Here is a 5,967-nt window from a genome sequence, read left to right as displayed (position 1 = left end):
TAAGGGACCCACTGGAGCCGCGCTAGTGTTAGGTTCGTGCACTTAGGAAAGAAATAGATTTCAGGAAAACATTTTAGCAGTTAAACGATTTTATATTGGAACCGAGGCTAGGGGTCGGGTCGGGGAGTGCCCCAAAACTTATATAAGAGCTAAACAGAAGTACTTTGCCTCCAAAAAAACCTAAAATGACTCATTTTTTTAAAAAATCCGGATAAATCCAATAAAATCCGGTTTAATCCAATAAAAACCACTGGTCTGGATTTTATTCAAATTATCCGGATTTTTGCCAACCCTGCATATTTCTGACTGTCAAGAGTTCATTGCTCTTTTCTGTTGCGTGATTGCAATTTACATCCTCCGAAGTCTTCATGACCACATACCTATTTTAAATATAACTTAACTATTCTATTGTCAGAGCCAATAGTGGCTTAGACTGATGAAGACCCTCGGGTCGAAAGCTTTCCGCTTGTTATATTTATTAGAAACATTTTACTTCTAATAAAGTATTAAATCATTACCATGAGTTTTTCTTCGCAAAATTAGTCTTTCTCTATTCTATTGTCATTCATTAGACCTACTTCAGATTTACCATATTCATATTTAGAGAAACAAAGGGGTGATTATACCAGTTGCTGCATACTGAAATGCTTACTTTTCAAGTAACTGTTCATTGGGAAGGTGTAAATATGGTTACTGGTTATGTTTTATAAGTTATGTCGATTTGCAATTGTAATGCTCTAAGCGGGTGATCCGCGACTTCCAGTGTTAGTTGCGAGGCGCAAATGGCTTGACACTCAGTCTCTGGATAAGCTTGTTCGTCCATGAGAATATGATAATTGCCAAAAATGTTAGTGCCACAAGAGCATGAAAGAATCATGGAGTTGCTCTTGCGATTTTGGTCATGCTAAGTGCTCAAATAAGGCTTTAACCATTCAGTTACCACGGGCGATCAGCCCTCTCACCTTTTTACTGCAGTGACTTCTATACTGCGATCGACAGTTGCCACACAATCTGAACAAGTAATAAATCATAAAAGAAATAAATTAAATGGTGTGTTTTTATTTAAATCGGATTTTTAAGGGTGAAAATTAAAGAGTTTAGTTGAATACTTCATAAATTACACTCACCACTTTACTCGACACGTTGATCAACGTCGGGAGGTTGATTTGATTAAAGGGTAGAAATGTCGTCTGTTGTCATAGATAATAAACACAAGGATCGGAAGGTATGCCTTCCGTAGTGCATCTCTCTTTGCCGCGCTTGTGCAGGGGGGGCGCACGCCAAATTTCTGCAGTTGACTTCCGCTTATGCGCAGAAGAGGTCTGCCTGCTCGTTTTTCGCGCCACCCCGTGGCACCCGTGTGGCACCTTAATCTAAACCGAGGCTTAGGATGTTTTTCAATAATTATTGAAAATACTAAAGTATAAATTAACCTGACCTTTAAGGGTTATCCTTCTTTTGTTTCTAGTAAGTAGTTTATAGTCAGTTAAAGCCATACTGCCAAGATATGCCTATATGATACTATAAGATGATAACCTCTAGGCCTAATCTTTATATAAAAACTTTAAAGAATACACGTGGGGAAATTTGTTTTTCCACACGTGCATTATTTATCCATAATTCTACGCTGTACGCATGCGCTGGTTTCCGGAAGTAGAACCTACCCAGTTTGTACAAAGCGCGGCAAGCTCTGCCCCGACCTTTTGATCCTGGTGATTATTATCTATGCTGCTGTAAGTGCGTTCAGCACATAGTGTTACCGAAGCAACCATTAAAACCGGTGTTTAACCGGTGACTCATTTGTCAGTTTTTGAAAAAACATTTTGGATTTAGTGTATAATTTGATAGTTTACATCTGAGTCTGCGCGGAATTTGCACCAATCACTGAGCCAAGGCATGTAACGTCATCGGTAGACGTAGCCAATTAAAAGGCCAAGGGCAATGGTTGACGGTCCAGCCAGCGAGCCAAGGGCAGAAGGAGGAGCTTAACTTTTCTGCAGAATACGGCCGCGGGAATCTAAAGGGATTTAGCACTCCAAAAGAAAATTTTAGCGCAAACGGATTTTTGGCGAATCAAAGACCAAGTTTCGCTTTGACCAATAACAATTGTCTCGGAAAGTAGCTAGGCGCTTTCAAAGGCTAAGTTAGGTCTCCTTAAGGGATGGGGTGTGGTGTGGGCCAGATATAGTACTCCTTGGGTCGACAAAAGAAATGCTTTCATTATTGATTTAAAGTAGGCCTGCGCAACTACTCGAGAAGTTTCGAGTCTCGAACCCCAAATTTTAAACTTTGCCTAGGCTAGTATAAGGGTCGATGCCAAATTTGAATGTCTTTCGATTTGTGTCAATACAAGTAAATGTGAGTTCCACGATTAGAAACGCAACTGTTGAAAATTATATAAAATTAATGGATTATTTTAGGTAAGTAATGTACATATTATTTTTATGTTCTTTAATTAATATTACGATCAATAAATTATGGATTGGGAAATTAATCATGTTTAAGAAAACATTTTGACGTGAAATCAATTTGAAAATTATAAGTTACGCATGGGTGGGGCAGTGAACATATCTTTACCGCGTGTATATTAAGTCAATAAAAGGAAACGCAGTAAGCGGCATAGAGCGACATTGAACACGAAACTGCACTAACTTTCATAAAAATAGGCCAACCATATATCAAAGTAAAATAACTTCAACAATATATCAAAGTAAAATAACTTCAACAATATATCAAAGTAAAATAACTTCAACAATATAACAAAGTATAAGAATTTCAACAATATAACAAAATATAAAAACTTCAACAATATAACAAAGTAAAATAACTTCAACAATATAACAAAGTAAAATAACTTCAAGAATATAACAAAGTAAAATAACTTCAAGAATATAACAAAGTAAAATAACTTCAACAATATAACAAAGTAAAATAACTTCAACAATATAACAAAGTAAAATAACTTCATTTTTATTTTACACGTGGGAGGGACAGTGAATATAACTTTACCGCTTGTATTAAGTCAATAAAAGGGATCGTAGTAAGGGAGATCGACGGAGCGATTTAGAACACAAAACCACAGAATCGAAACTTCACAAACTCTCATAAAAATGGGCCAAAATATACCACAGTACAACAACTTCATTTTTAATTTCTACGTGGGAGGGGCAATGAACAAAACTTTACCGAATGTATTATGTCAAAAAAAGGGAACGCAATAAGGGGGATAGACCACGAAGCTGAACGAAATATCACAAAAACAGGCCAACAATATAACAAAGTAAAATAAATTCATTCCACAGAAAACACGTCAGACGGCAATTATTCCAAATATTTACAGGCGTGGCTAAATCAATAGAGAAACATTTGGACACATTCTCAACACTTATTCGCGTGCATGCATGCATTGCTCAAAAGTAACCTCTTTCGTCTATTGCAAATAAAGCAAGTCAACAATTCTCTTTACAACATCGAAAGTCACCTCCAATAATACAAGTTATTCAATAATAGAATAATTTAGAAAGAGTTGCTTTAAAATTACTTATTTTCACTGGGTGGCAAACTGCCCAAACCTTCCCATGGTAATATTGTCATCACATTTGAAACCGCGCACACTAAAAATGAGAGAAATCGTTTCGGTAGAAGAATATGAAAAATTCCTTACAAGTTTTGACTCAGACAGAAGAGTCAAGGTTAATAATAGAGTGTAAACGTAATTCGTGAGAGAGGGTGAAAGAGATACTCTTAGAACCTGTTTTAAATCAATTACAAAGGGACGCTGTAAGGAGGGTTATGCGACTTGCAACATGAAACGACCGATTCGAAACTGAACTGCAATGACCTCAAAGGTTTGTTTAACATTTAGCGAAAGAAACCCAATATTTGCAGACATTCAATCATTACACAAACATCTATACATACGTTCGAACGCAATAGTCAATCATAAACTCATTTGTACAACATGTCTGGCAATCGCCCATGGGACTTATCATCAAATAGCCTTTAACGCAAACGAAACGCGATATTAAGGCATCTCTTGAAATAATTCTTTAAAAGAGTAGTTTTTTTTTCACAACTGAATAGCCATGAATTGTGAGAATGTTTTTAGGATGAACTTGACTAAAGTTTATAACAGCGAAGATCGCTTCTTCAAATACAAGTAATAGAAGTTATTTAATAGAGTTTTAAGCTATTTAATAGAGTTTTTAGTTCTTTAATAGAGTTTTCAGCTTCAAGTATAAACAATTCCTGTAGCTATTACAACATAAACTCTTTATTCTTTTCAGGGCTGCAACCTGTGTAAGTGTTCCCATTGTAGTATGCCAGGTAATGTAAGAATCATTAAAATTTACTGATCGAGATATTGAAATATTAAATCTGTCTTTTAGGAGCTTCTACTTCTAGAGTCAGTTGTCAAATTGTTCAAGTTAATGGATGAGTTTTACCTCAAATTCTTTAACGTAAAGTAAGGAGTTGATATTGAAAATACTAAATATGTTGTGCGTAAAGGGATACTCTCAATCTTTTACGACTATTATTAGATGGGCCAGTATTAGTTCGAAAATGCGCCTAAAATTATGTGGAAGACAAAACAGCTCGACAAAAACAGTTTAAATTTAAGGAAAGTACCTTAGATATTTTGAAATTCAAACCACGACATAAACAGTTTAAAGTTAAGGAAAGTACCTTAGAGATTTTCAAATTCAAACCAACCGCGATATACTGACTAGATTGTTTTCCCCGTTCTGCCGTCAGAAAGGGGACCTTGTTTCATTGGTTGTTAGGAAATATGAAAATGTTGGAAACTATAGACGTGTATAAAAGGTTAACTACAATCAAGAGAGTCCCTTGTGAAATTAGCGGCGCATATTTGAGGGGAAATTTTTAAAAATGTTAGGATTTTTCATGTTTATTAATTATTATTCATTGTTCTATTAACTCTTGGTTACGTTGTAGAGTAAGGAATAAAAGCGATTTGTCGAAAGTGTTATTGTAAAAGTCCAAAACAAAGATTGATTGTATCCCTTTAATTAAGAAGATAACACAATTGTTTACAATTTAAATGTTCAGATTAGAATACAATCCTATTCCTTATGAGGAATTAACAACAAATGGAACCTCCATCGCACAAATTCAGGTAAAAGTTGAATGAAGTAAACGACTCAATTGTATTTCATAATTATTGCACTATCATGGGTTGTATTTCATAATTATTGCACTATCATGGGTAAAAGTATTTTAATTCGATACTGCAGAATAGGTTGGGTGTACTATATTCCGTGAGTTCCGCGATAAGTAGCTCAATCGTTGAAAATGATATGAAATTAATGAATTATATTAGGTAAGCAATGTACTTATTATTTTTATGCTCTTTCATTAATATTACGATCAATAAATAGTTGACTGCAAAAAATTAATTCTGTTTAAGAAAACACTTTGATTGATGTGAAATTATTTTAGAAATGAATTGTATTACGTAAGAGGGGCAGTGATCATAACTTTACCTCTTGTATTAAGTCAATAAAAGGAAACGCAGTAACTTGGGATAGAGCGACATAGAACACAGAAACTGCACGAACTATCGTAAACTTTAGGCCAATCAATAATAGCAAAGTAAAATAACTTCATTTTTATTTTACACATGGGAGGGGCAGTAAATATAACATTGGCGCATGTGTTAAGTCAATAAAACGGAACGTGGTAAGGGAGATAGAGCGAAATAGACCACAGAAACTGCACGAACTTCATTATTAATTCCACAGAAAACATGTCACACGGAAATTGTACCAAATATTTAAAGACGTGGCTCAATCAATGGAGAAACATTTGTACACATTCTAACGGATCTTTCCTATTTACGAGGCCGCCTTCGATAGTGGGATTTTTTTTAGTAGGATAGTAGTAAAAATAGTAGTATTTTTCCTAGATCAAAAAGCTAGACCGATGACGGAGAAAATGCTATGAACA

The 5,967-nt window shown here is 35.1% G+C and overlaps 1 long non-coding RNA gene across 1 annotated transcript; it reads right to left on the bottom strand.

Moving 5' to 3' along the window:
* Positions 1-342: 342 nt before the first annotated feature.
* On the bottom strand, positions 343-810 carry LOC149667030 (uncharacterized). The gene is made up of 3 exons (XR_016368293.1): positions 653-810; positions 519-574; positions 343-380 (listed from the first exon to the last, which is right to left on the bottom strand). It is a non-coding gene; the product is annotated as an uncharacterized LOC149667030 (long non-coding RNA).
* Between the last annotated feature and the right edge of the window lie 5,157 nt (positions 811-5,967).

This window comes from Phalangium opilio, unplaced genomic scaffold (assembly GCF_054372755.1).
Source record: "Phalangium opilio isolate 3A_F unplaced genomic scaffold, DU_Popi_V2 ptg000060l_1, whole genome shotgun sequence".
Taxonomy (NCBI): Eukaryota; Metazoa; Arthropoda; class Arachnida; order Opiliones; family Phalangiidae; genus Phalangium; species Phalangium opilio.
The sequence above is the reverse complement of the archived record's forward strand: the minus strand, read 5'-3'. Positions and strand labels throughout refer to the sequence as shown.